This window comes from Gymnoscopelus braueri, assembly GCF_963280865.1.
Source record: "Gymnoscopelus braueri genome assembly, chromosome: 7".
NCBI classification, from domain to species: Eukaryota; Metazoa; Chordata; class Actinopteri; order Myctophiformes; family Myctophidae; genus Gymnoscopelus; species Gymnoscopelus braueri.
In genome coordinates this window covers 55686023-55700319 of record NC_137608.1, presented here as the reverse complement: position 1 = coordinate 55700319, position 14297 = coordinate 55686023, and the positions used below count along the sequence as shown (strand labels likewise).

Here is a 14297-nt window from a genome sequence, read left to right as displayed (position 1 = left end):
TATTGTTTTGTTAAAAGGTTAAAGTACCATATTGTGATAGTAATCATTGCTACAGAGCGTTTGTTCGGTCACAGGGGTCTCTCCAGCTCTTTAGTAAACACAATATAGTATATTTTCAGGTAATAATAATAATAATACATTTTATTTGTATTGCACTTTACATTTGAAACAAACCTCAAAGTGCTACAGTACATAATAAAACAAGATAAAGAAACCATTTGCAAGAATCAAAAAGTATAAACAGGTTAAAACAAGTTTAAAAACACGTTTAAAAAGGAGAGGCAGGGTTATTAAAACCGGCTTAAAAAGCTAATCAAATGCTTTGTTAAAATGGTAGGTTTTTAGTGCTCTCTTAAAAGTGTTCACAGGTTGAGGAGCTCTGAGATGGTCTGGGAGTGAGTTCCACAGCCGGGGGGCAGCTGCACAGAAAGCTCGATCTCCCATAGTGCGGAGGTTGGTGTGCCGTTCCTTCAGCTTGTTGGTATTTCCGGAGCGGAGGCTGCGGGTGGCGGTTTGTGGTTCAATCAATTCCTTGAGGTAGGGGGGGGCATTTCCGTAGATACACTGGTGTGTTAACAGGGTGATTTTGAATTCTGTCCGGCAGGAGATGGGAAGCCAGTGTAGTGATTTGAGAATGGGGGTGATGTGCTCGTATTTGCGCACTCTCGTCAGGATCCTAGCAGCGCTGTTCTGTAGGTATTGGAGCTTTTGAAGGCTCTTGCTAGGGATCCCGACGAGAAGTGCATTACAGTAGTCCAACCTGGAGGAGACAAAGGCGTGGACCAACTTTTCGGCGTCAGGAAGAGTGAGGGTGGGGCGGAGTTTTGCTATATTTCTAAGGTGGAAGAAGGATGTTTTGCAGAGGTGTTTGATGTGGGTCTCATAGTTGAGGCAGGGGTCCATTTTGACGCCCAGGTTGGTGACAACTGATGAGAGGGGAAGGTCCTGGCCGGTGAAGGTGATGCTTGTTATGGGGAATGATTTAACTTGGTTTGGGGTGCCGATGAGAATGGCCTCGGTTTTGGAGCTGTTGAGTTGTAGAAAGTTTTGTTTCATCCACGCCTTTATCTCCTCCAGGCAGATGGTGATTGTGGATGAAGGTGATGGTGACGGGGATGGCAGTGGGACTGCAGAGCGGGGGGGACAGGGGGGGTCCATTTTTATGTAGAGCTGTGTGTCATCAGCATAGCAATGGAATGATAGTCCATGCCTGCTGATGACACGGCCGAGGGGGAGCATATACAGGGTGAATAGGGTGGGGCCAAGGTAGGTCGTAGGTGACAACATAGCCAATCAGGAGAGGGCACTGAATATGTACTTTCTGTTTTTTAAAGAGCTGGAAGGGCATGGAGACTCCTTTTACTCTTCACACCTTTAATGTATGTTTTAACATGTAATACTTTATATCTGCATAGTAACTAGTAACCAAAGTTTTCAATATATAATAAATATAATAGTATGCAATTTCCCTGTGTGGACATAAATACATTGTCTGTCTGTCTGTCTGTTTCAACTTTTAAATGACATCAGATTTAAAGTGTCCTTATTGACATGAGCAACATGTTGACATTATCAACAAGAGTCAAATAAAACAAACAATAAATACATACATAATTATGTACAGTCTGTCAGGTTGTTCACATCAACATGTCTCTCTAGTAACAGGTGATGTTTAATAAAATAATAATTCTGATTGGCTGCTGAGTGAAACATACACACACACACACACACACACACACACACACACACACACACACACACACACACACACACACGCACGCACGCACGCACGCACGCACACACACACACCACAGCATTTTACCAGCAACGCTGAACACACATAATAATATATACAGTATGTGCAGAGTAGACCAGTGGAGTGCTCCAGCATTTTATTTGGGTATTCTCTTCTGCGCCCAGGTATTTTACTTTCTGATTCAAGTTGTCCCTCTTTCTTTCTTTCTTTCTTTCTTTCTTTCTTTCTTGTGTTTCTCTTCAACAGAATCAGAATCATCTTTATTGTCACATCACAGGTTAAAGGTGTAAAGAAGTGGGTGAAATTATTTTTTGTGCAGCTCCATCGTTTTAGTTATTTTCAGAAAGAGAAAAAAAGAAGACGGGGGAGGGGCAAGGAGAGAATAAAATATGAATCAAACAAAGATATTTACATAAAGTATATACACATAGCTTATCTATCTGGTACTGTATAGACATAAGGTGCATAAGGTACAGTATATACATGAGGAGACATAAGGTGCATAAGGGACAGTATGTCCCTTATGCGTGTATGTCCCTTATGCGTGTGTGTGTGTGTGTATACACACACACACACACACACACACACACACACACACACACACACAGTTGGCCAATAAGTAGGAGGTGTTGTCTTAGAACAGTGTCATTTTAGATTTCTTTGGGCTATTCAAAAATAGCAGATCTACAAGCTCATAGCGCGCGCTATGAGCTTGTAGATCTGCTATAGCAATACTTGGTGGCGACCGTTCCGAGGTCACTGGATTTGACCCGGGACGAGCGTGTTTTGCGGCAAGTGTTCTTGTATCTGTCCTAAAAACAACAATAACAACAACAACAACAATATAATAACAATAACACACTGTACCTCCGGACATCTCCAGAGATGAAGGTGAAGGTAAGGGCGTGGCCACCAGGTGGGCGGTGCCACGGCTCCGGTGGAGATCCGGTGATGTCTGAGGAACAACCCACTGGAGTGGAGTCTGAGCGCCCCTTCATCATCCTCATCATCATCCTCCTCCTCCTCAGAGCTCCTCAGATGCACACAGATGAAGATGCTTCTTTTACTAGAGCAGGAAAAACACATCAGTATCACCATTATTTATAACCTTTTCCTCCGTTACGATTAAAACATTTAAATAAATAAATAGCAAAAATAGGGCTTGTAAAAACAGAAACAACCATTGTAAAACAGAAAATAATTAATTTGAACACTTATGTTTTTATTTTACTTTATTCTGGGGCTGTGTGATGCACATATCTCAATATGTATGCCAAATATCTCAATAGCTATACAATATGTATAACAATATATTTAAATTCCAGACATCTTGTGTTGTTTATAGCAACTAAAGACAGTTGCTTCCTACTCCAACGTACTTGCCCCATCTGAACATGTTTAGTGCCAGGGAGCCCCATATACTACATTTGTGTTGTTACAATGTTTCAAATATTACACATTTTATCTCAACATTTGTTTTGAAAATAGCAGATGTATACAGTGTGTAGGTTTAAATGTCTCATGTGGCCTATAAACTACATTAGTAGCTTATTTTCATAGTCCTGGTTGCTTATTTCTCTCACTAAATCACCACTGCTTGGTGGTGTAAAAAGTACTCCAGTACTGAAACATAATAACATAAACATAAATAACATCACTCTGACACATGACAGTCATATCATGACAGTCATGAAGGAACTTCAACCTGGTTTTGTCTCTTTCTCCATTTACAACCCATACATCTACATAAACGTTCACATTTACAATATAAAGTGCTGACCTCATGGCCACGGATGTTAACATTATGTACGGGTCCTCAGAAGTACCTGTATCTTACGTATTGTTTAATAAAAAGCATTTTAATCCGATTGGTGGCCATTTTCTCGATGTGCTTTCAACTACGCGCACCTATCGGTTGGGAGGTGTACTGCACTCTGATACATTATAACTCGATGAGAAAATGGCCACCAATCGGATTTAAATGATTTTTATTGAACAATACTGAAGATACGGGTACTTATAAGGACCCGTACATAGTTGTAACATCCATGGCCATGAGGTAAACACTTTATATTAAAAATATGAACGTTTATGTAGATGTACGGACTGTTAATGGAGAAAGTGCAAACACCAGGTTGAAATTCTGCCATGACGCTCGCGACAGACAAGCGCCACGTGACCCATGGCTACACTGCTTGTTGACATGTTTGTTTACCTTTGACTCCCAGAGGAGGAGAACAGCAGGAGGTGCGAGGAGGAGGAGGAGGAGGAGGAGGAGGAGGAGGAGAACAGGAGGAGGAGGAGGAGGAGGAGGAGGAGGAGGAGGAGGAGGTGTTCATAAACAACACATTAAAGCTCTTCCTGTCGGCCAGCGCGTGCAGAGGGTTGATGTTTGATGAAGGAAACCTCTCACCAAGCGACACCAGAACCACCTCCACGGGCGCCGCCATCTTGAATGACGCAGAGCGTAAACATACGTGCTGACGTCATGACGTATGTGATGAAGCAACGTATGTGAGAGAGAGCCGCATGGTGGAAAAAGTACTCGCATTAGTTTTACTTAAGTAAAAGTATCAATACTGTCCAGTGGTGGATTGAAGTACTCAGATATTTTACTGAAGTAAAAGTAGTAATACCACAATATAAAAATACTCTGTTACAAGTAAAAGGCCTGTGTTCAAAATGTTACTTGACTAAAGCATTACATTATTTGAAAATAGCCTATGTATAAAATAGGGCTAAAGTGGTTAAAGGTAAGGTATTTTTGTTCTGTTTTTTATTGTTTTGTTAAAAGGTTAAAGTACCATATTGTGATAGTAATCATTGCTACAGAGCGTTTGTTCGGTCACAGGGGTCTCTCCAGCTCTTTAGTAAACACAATATAGTATATTTTCAGGTAATAATAATAATAATACATTTTATTTGTATTGCACTTTACATTTGAAACAAACCTCAAAGTGCTACAGTACATAATAAAACAAGATAAAGAAACCATTTGCAAGAATCAAAAAGTATAAACAGGTTAAAACAAGTTTAAAAACACGTTTAAAAAGGAGAGGCAGGGTTATTAAAACCGGCTTAAAAAGCTAATCAAATGCTTTGTTAAAATGGTAGGTTTTTAGTGCTCTCTTAAAAGTGTTCACAGGTTGAGGAGCTCTGAGATGGTCTGGGAGTGAGTTCCACAGCCGGGGGGCAGCTGCACAGAAAGCTCGATCTCCCATAGTGCGGAGGTTGGTGTGCCGTTCCTTCAGCTTGTTGGTATTTCCGGAGCGGAGGCTGCGGGTGGCGGTTTGTGGTTCAATCAATTCCTTGAGGTAGGGGGGGGCATTTCCGTAGATACACTGGTGTGTTAACAGGGTGATTTTGAATTCTGTCCGGCAGGAGATGGGAAGCCAGTGTAGTGATTTGAGAATGGGGGTGATGTGCTCGTATTTGCGCACTCTCGTCAGGATCCTAGCAGCGCTGTTCTGTAGGTATTGGAGCTTTTGAAGGCTCTTGCTAGGGATCCCGACGAGAAGTGCATTACAGTAGTCCAACCTGGAGGAGACAAAGGCGTGGACCAACTTTTCGGCGTCAGGAAGAGTGAGGGTGGGGCGGAGTTTTGCTATATTTCTAAGGTGGAAGAAGGATGTTTTGCAGAGGTGTTTGATGTGGGTCTCATAGTTGAGGCAGGGGTCCATTTTGACGCCCAGGTTGGTGACAACTGATGAGAGGGGAAGGTCCTGGCCGGTGAAGGTGATGCTTGTTATGGGGAATGATTTAACTTGGTTTGGGGTGCCGATGAGAATGGCCTCGGTTTTGGAGCTGTTGAGTTGTAGAAAGTTTTGTTTCATCCACGCCTTTATCTCCTCCAGGCAGATGGTGATTGTGGATGAAGGTGATGGTGACGGGGATGGCAGTGGGACTGCAGAGCGGGGGGGACAGGGGGGGTCCATTTTTATGTAGAGCTGTGTGTCATCAGCATAGCAATGGAATGATAGTCCATGCCTGCTGATGACACGGCCGAGGGGGAGCATATACAGGGTGAATAGGGTGGGGCCAAGGTAGGTCGTAGGTGACAACATAGCCAATCAGGAGAGGGCACTGAATATGTACTTTCTGTTTTTTAAAGAGCTGGAAGGGCATGGAGACTCCTTTTACTCTTCACACCTTTAATGTATGTTTTAACATGTAATACTTTATATCTGCATAGTAACTAGTAACCAAAGTTTTCAATATATAATAAATATAATAGTATGCAATTTCCCTGTGTGGACATAAATACATTGTCTGTCTGTCTGTCTGTTTCAACTTTTAAATGACATCAGATTTAAAGTGTCCTTATTGACATGAGCAACATGTTGACATTATCAACAAGAGTCAAATAAAACAAACAATAAATACATACATAATTATGTACAGTCTGTCAGGTTGTTCACATCAACATGTCTCTCTAGTAACAGGTGATGTTTAATAAAATAATAATTCTGATTGGCTGCTGAGTGAAACATACACACACACACACACACACACACACACACACACACACACACACACACACACACACACACACACACACACACACACGCACGCACGCACGCACGCACGCACACACACACACCACAGCATTTTACCAGCAACGCTGAACACACATAATAATATATACAGTATGTGCAGAGTAGACCAGTGGAGTGCTCCAGCATTTTATTTGGGTATTCTCTTCTGCGCCCAGGTATTTTACTTTCTGATTCAAGTTGTCCCTCTTTCTTTCTTTCTTTCTTTCTTTCTTTCTTTCTTTCTTGTGTTTCTCTTCAACAGAATCAGAATCATCTTTATTGTCACATCACAGGTTAAAGGTGTAAAGAAGTGGGTGAAATTATTTTTTGTGCAGCTCCATCGTTTTAGTTATTTTCAGAAAGAGAAAAAAAGAAGACGGGGGAGGGGCAAGGAGAGAATAAAATATGAATCAAACAAAGATATTTACATAAAGTATATACACATAGCTTATCTATCTGGTACTGTATAGACATAAGGTGCATAAGGTACAGTATATACATGAGGAGACATAAGGTGCATAAGGGACAGTATGTGCATTAGGTTAAACATAAGGTGCATAAGGTACAGTATGTACATAAGGAGACATAAGGTGCATAAGCAGCAGCTATATACATGATTATGTGCAATAATCCAGACTGTCGTCTTTCTGGAAACAGATGATGCAACATCATATCTTTAATCTGATTGGCTGATTCTTCTAAACTATAAAACGAGTCCTCCTTCATTCTCTTTCAGACTCCAGAACTTCTCTTGAGGTAAACATGTGTTTATTCGGATCTGTTTATTCGGATCTGTTTATTCTGATCTGTTTATTCTCATTTGTTTATTCTCATCTATTAAATTCAATTCAGTTTTGATCATTGTTGATGAAGATTACAGCCACCCTCCTCATCCTCTCCTCTGTATTTCATTTCAAAGCGATACCAGGAAGTAAGTACATTATATTGATGTTATTATATAATATATACATTTATATATACTGTTATTATATAAAAACAAATATGAACAATGCGCAATACAAACAAATGACCTGTGACACACACACACACACACACACACACACACACACACACACACACACACACACACACACACACACACACACACACACACACACACACCTCATGTGACAATTTGATCACATGACCAGTGTGTTTTTAAAGACATTTGATGGTTTCAGCAGAGAGATGTAATGAGGCTTAGATTGATGTTTAATGAACATGAACAGCATTTTACCAGCGACGCTGAACACACACACACACACACACACACACACACACACACACACACACACACACACACACACACACACACGCACACACACACGCACACACACACACGCACACACACAGTGTGTGTGTGTGTGTGTGTGTGTGTGTTTAGCCTCTGTCAGGAGGGGGGCAAGATTTTGTCACAAGGGGGGATGGGGAGGGGGTGGACACAAAAACTATGGAACTCTGACTGGTATTATTTTACACTATGGAATTGGAAATAATAGAGCATATTCACATGTCGGCCATTTTGTTATTTTGCATTGAAGAAACAGGGTGGCATTTCATTAAGTTAATAATAAAATGGCCGCCGTGTGAATATGGTCTTCAGAGACCACACCCCCTTGTCACCCTGCATAATAATACATATGTGCAGAGTAGACCAGTGGAGTGGAGAGCATTTTATTTGGGTTTTCTCTTCTGAAGTGACCAGATATTTACGGGTCCATTTGGTTCCATTTGTACACTCTCAGAGTTATGGGGGTCCTTACAAATAAAACATTTGAGAACCACTAGTAGGACTCCTAATGTGTCATATATAGTGTCGTAGTAAATCAGAGCCATACATATTCTGAAGAAAACCCAGAGACTTGACATTTAGTAATTGGGTCTTATGATTAAAATAAGAACATTATAATGGTGTGTAAATGAAGAATTTGCCACGGACACATTTGTCCGTGTACGCACATATTGATGACCCCTGGGTTAGACATAAGGTGCATAAGGTACAGTATGTAAATGAGGAGACATAAAGTGTATAAGGTACATTATGTACATGAGGTTAGACATAAGGTGCATAGGTACATTATGTACATGAGGTTAGACATAAGGTGCATAAGATACAGTATGTATATAAGGAGATATAAGGTATATAAGGTACAGTATGTGCATTAGGTTAGACATAAGGTGCATAAGGTACAGTATATACATGAGGTTAGACATAAGGTGCATGAGGTACAGTATGTACATAAGGAGATATAAGGTGCATAAGCAGCAGCTATATACATGATTATGTGCAGTAATCCAGACTGTCGCCTTTCTGGAAACAGATGATGCAACATCATATCTTTAATCTGATTGGCTGATTCTTCTAAACTACAGAACGGACCCTCCTTCATTCTCTTTCAGACTCCAGAACTTCTCTTGAGGTAAACATGTGTTTATTCTGATCTGTAATATATTAGACTATATTTATATTGTTATAGTTATATTATTAAAACATACAGTATATTTATATTGTTATACACACATTCTATGTATCTTTTGATAAATGAAATATATGTCTATATTGTTATTAATATAAATAAACATTATGTCTGTTGATTATATACTGAATAACTTACTGTTATATTGATATATCAAATATACATACAGTTTATTCATAGTGTTATTATTTATAATACCATTGGTAAGCGGTAGCTCAGCCTCAAGGCCCAAACCAACAGGCTTTGGATCAATTATTTTACACTGTGCAACCTGACTTATGAACAACACACACACACACGCACACGCAGGCGCGCACGCACGCACGCACGCACGCACGCACGCACGCACGCACGCACGCACGCACGCACGCACGCACGCACGCACGCACGCACGCACGCACGCACGCACACACACACACACACACACACACACACACACACACACACACACACACACGCCTCTGAAGTAACACTTTGATCACATGACGTGATGGTATCATCAGTGAGATGTAATGACGCTTGGATTAGAGGAGCGTCTGTGAGTTCAGTTTACAGAGGTTCCCGGTTTGATCCCTGACTCCTCCTGGCTTCATGTTGAAGTGTCCTTGAGCAAGGCACTGAACCCCTAACTGCTTCTGATGAGCAGGTTGATGCTTTCCTCCACCGTGTGTGTGTGTGTGTGTGTGTGTGTGTGTGTGTGTGTGTGTGTGTGTGTGTGTGTGTGTGTGTGTGTGTGTGTGTGTACCTTTAACCACTCTGACGCTCTAAGATGTCACCTTTGACCTTTGACCAAAAATATGTTGTGTTGTTAGGTCAAATGTGAATCCTTTATGTGAGAATGTGGAACACCTCAGCTTAACATTATTAATACTGAATTAATTATAGACTTAATAGACTTTTACTACGCAGCCTTCTAATCCAGTCCTATAATACACTGATCAGAGCAATATGGTCACTGAGTTCTGACCATTTGAAGTGTTAAACACTGTGTAACACTGTGTTACATAGACACTGTGTATATAATTAATTTACTTGTGATAAAGTGTAATACTGTGTAACACTACTGTAGTTGCTCCATATGTGTGACATTCAGTTTGTTTGATGTCATCATGTTGTACACAGAGTTAAATGAGACACATTTCACATCATGTGTAAATGTACACAGAGTTAAATGAGGACACATTTCACATCATGTGTAAATGTACACAGAGTTAAATGAGACACATTTCACATCATGTGTAAATGTACACAGAGTTAAATGAGGACACATTTCACATCATGTGTAAATGTACACAGAGTTAAATGAGACACATTTCACATCATGTGTAAATGTACACAGAGTTAAATGAGACACATTTCACATCATGTGTAAATGTACACAGAGTTAAATGAGGACACATTTCACATCATGTGTAAATGTACACAGAGTTAAATGAGGACACATTTCACATCATGTGTAAATGTACACAGAGTTAAATGAGACACATTTCACATCATGTGTAAATGTACACAGAGTTAAATGAGGACACATTTCACATCATGTGTAAATGTACACAGAGTGAAATGAGACACATTTCACATCATGTGTAAATGTACACATACAAATACTCCAACTAACTAAATTATTTGAACAAAGGGATTCTACCGTTGCGCCTCAGCCTTAAACGGCCAGTCCGGTGCGTCACAGGGATAGGGACAATATGAGCAGAAGAGAGAACGCTGGAGCAACACGGACAGTTTAGGCCTTTTATTTATTTTCGGTGCAGGTAAAACAGACTGACGTTTCGGTCTTTCGACCTTCCTCAGAGTCATAAATGGCAGCTTCAAGGTAGACAATTATATACAGAGGTGAGCATGGGCTGTGCTCTCAATAAAGCAATGGTGGATGGCCCTCTGTTTAGTGGTAATTACCTAGTACTGCATGTCACAGTCTCAAGGTTGCGCCTATCAGTGGTGATTAGGCTTAGTTCTGGGCATGTGGGCCACTTAGCATATTACAAAATATAAAAAATAGTCTGCACATATAATGTCTTGGTAAGGTTAAGTTAAAACAGTGTACAAGTAGAAAGAGGGGCCAAACAATGTTGGGCCAATGCAAAAACATTTTGAATACATTTTGACTAAATAATACTTTTAAGACACAAAAAGAAAAAGGGGAACACTCTCAAGAGTACATGGCACACAAAAGCAATGTCAGGAAACCTCAGGGACCGTCTATAGAAAGCATGAAAGGCTCAGTTCTTCATTTAGACCATTGGGTTCTAGGGTATCAAGGTTATGGATCCATAATGCTTCTCTACGAAGCAGTTTGTTAATTATGTCTCCGCCCCGTGAGGAGACTGAATTTTTTTCTATTCCCCAGAATTTCAGGGAAGCTGGAGAGCCATGATTTGCTGATTTATAATGCCTGGCCATGGCATATTCTGGGTTGTTAGTGCGAATAGCAGTTTTGTGCTCGCCTATACGGAGTTTAAGTGGTCTCTTGGTTTGACCAATATATGCCAGTCCACAGGGACACTTGAGCATATATACCACATGGGTTGAGTTACAATTTATAAATGAGGATATTTTGTATTTTTTACCTGTACGTGGATGGGTAAAAAAAATTAGCATTAGATGAATTAAGAGCATTGGGCGCAGTTGCCACATTTATAGAAACCCTGTGGGGGATTAGGGAGCCAGGTGGGGGGGAGGGTGTATTCATGTCCGAGTGGACAAGACGGTCTCTGAGGCTTCTGGAGCGTCTGAAAGAAAAGAGAGGAGGATCATTACACATGTTAACAAGTTTGGGATCACTTTTCAAGACGTGCCAATGTTTTAGGAAAGCATTCTTAATTAGCCCTGCCGCTGGAGAATATTGTGTTGAGAAACAGAGCCGAGTGGGTGTCTGTTTAGGTTTTTTTATTAGTAGGGACGTTCTGTCTGTATGTAAGGCTCTGTTATATGCTGCGTCTAGGTCCACTGGATTATAACCTCTTTCTGTGAAGCGGTTAGTAAGCTCTGTAGCTTTAGATTCAAAGTCTGTGGTGGAGCTGCAGTTCCGCCAATTACCAGAGTACTTGAAGAAGTTGTTAGACAAAATAATCTCAGTGACTTCAGTCAAGAAAGATGAGGGGGGCATGATATGTGCCGGGCGTGTATCTAAATAGTGGGAGATGGCTTCCAAACCCACATCATGCGGTATGCATGTATACAGACTCGTCACATCGAGTGAAGCTAAGATGGTGTCAGCATGTTCACATTTCAAACTATGAACCAGATTCAGAACGTCAGTGGTGTCCCCAAGATATGAAGGCAAATTTAACACATGTTTTCTGAGAAAATGATCAACATATTGAGACAAGGGCTCAGTGAGACTGCCTATGGAGGACACAATGGGGCGGAGGGGGGGGTTCTCTAGGGTTTTGTGAATTTTAGGAACACCATAAATTACTGGGCACACAGGGTGATCTTTGACGAAAAATGTATTTTCCTTGTCTGTGATAAAGCCTCTCTTGAGAGACGCATCAATAAAAACATCAATCTTAGTTTTTACTTTTGCAGTGGGGTTGGAGGGTAGAGGGGTGTAGTGGTTGGTGTCAGCGAGCTGACCTAAAATATCCAAGTTGTAATTATCCAAGCTCATGACTACTACTGCACCACCTTTATCGGCTGGGCGTATAATGACGTCATTTCTTACTTCAAGGTCATGTATGGCTTCCATTTCAGTTTTGGTCATGTTAGGTTTACCTTTAATTTTTAGGCACTTTTTAGCCAGGTCATGTTCTACCAATTGGCCAAAAGTTAAAATGGAAGGACTAAGATTAGATGTGGGAAGGAAAGATGACTTCTTTTTAAAAGGGGTAGGTTCTCTGACAATCTCAGGTACAGATTCATTTACAATGGGATTACAGCTACTGACACTATTGCTATTAAAAGCATTAGGTCTGGAGAAGAAATGTTTCAAGTGTAATATACGGAGAAACTTAAAGGTATCTACCTTGAGAGTAAATGGATCAACAGTATTTGTAGGAGCAAAGGTGAGTCCTTTACTAAGAACAGTCTTTTCTTGTTCTGTGAGGCTGTGATCGGATAGGTTGATCACAGTCTCCTGTTGCGTGGAGAGCGTCGTGGGGGGGGGTTCTCCTCCCGCCGCGCGTGCCCCTCCTCGTTTTGCGTGTGGAAAGCGGGCGTGTGGAAAAGGAGGTTTGGAAGACCTTTTATGGGCATCGGCTACGTCACTGGCAGCGTCGTCAGAGGATTCCCTCTCACTGGCTGTCGAGAACAGGTCTTTGATGTTTTTGGCAGGGAGGCGCCGTTGGCTCTTGAAGGCTTTTCTTTTTCCATGCCAGTCGTATATGGTTCCCACCTCGTAGCCTTTGATGTCACGCTTGTATTTGTCCATCTTGTAGGCTTGCAGATCTTTCACAAACTCCGACACGGTGGTGGTGATGTTATTCGTTATGTCATTGTAGGTGTCCGTGTCCACTTTGGCTTTAATTTCATTCACAATGTTTGTAATGTTTGCTGTCACTTTATCTCTCTCTGCTTTGTTTTTTTGAATAACTAAAAGCATAAGGTCCATTGAACATTTGTTCAGAATCTGTTCCCATTGCTGTACAAAATGTTTGTCATCCATCCCAAAGGACGGGGTTTTGTGTAAGCGGAGTCCGCGAGGAATCCGCTTTTCACGCCAATACTCTGAGAGTGTAATAGAATGCCAGAGGAATCTGGCTTCAGTCTTTTTTGCATCTTCAAGGTCTCTTGTGAGAGTAGGTGTACATGACACTGTTGGTTGAATAAAATCTTTAAAAAGAGACTGTGGAAGAATAATACTTGCACCTTGTTCTTCAGTAAAGGACAGCGTTTCTGATCGTACCTCAGTGTTTCCACTGGTGGTTAGGCTTAGACTGGTTTCCAAGAAATCCATCGCGTCCTTTTGTTTGGGGTGGCGAGCAGCAGGTAGAGAGGCTAATCCAGGTAGCCACAGGAACTTGAACAAAGGGATTCTACCGTTGCGCCTCAGCCTTAAACGGCCAGTCCGGTGCGTCACAGGGATAGGGACAATATGAGCAGAAGAGACAACGCTGGAGCAACACGGACAGTTTAGGCCTTTTATTTATTTTCGGTGCAGGTAAAACAGACTGACGTTTCGGTCTTTCGACCTTCCTCAGAGTCATAAATGGCAGCTTCAAGGTAGACAATTATATACAGAGGTGAGCATGGGCTGTGCTCTCAATAAACCAATGGTGGATGGCCCTCTGTTTAGTGGTAATTACCTAGTACTGCATGTCACAGTCTCAAGGTTGCGCCTATCAGTGGTGATTAGGCTTAGTTCTGGGCATGTGGGCCACTTAGCATATTACAAAATATAAAAAATAGTCTACACATATAATGTCTTGGTAAGGTTAAGTTAAAACAGTGTACAAGTAGAAAGAGGGGCCAAACAATGTTGGGCCAATGCAAAAACATTTTGAATACATTTTGACTAAATAATATTTTTAAGACACAAAAAGAAAAAGGGGAACACTCTCAAGAGTACATGGCACA

At 41.2% G+C, this 14297-nt stretch overlaps 1 protein-coding gene across 1 annotated transcript in view; it reads left to right on the top strand.

Moving 5' to 3' along the window:
• The window catches only part of LOC308089527 (H-2 class II histocompatibility antigen, E-S beta chain-like), a 68418-nt gene that overhangs the window by 25539 nt on the left and 28582 nt on the right, over positions 1 to 14297 (top strand). The gene's annotated exons all lie outside the window — the stretch shown is intronic.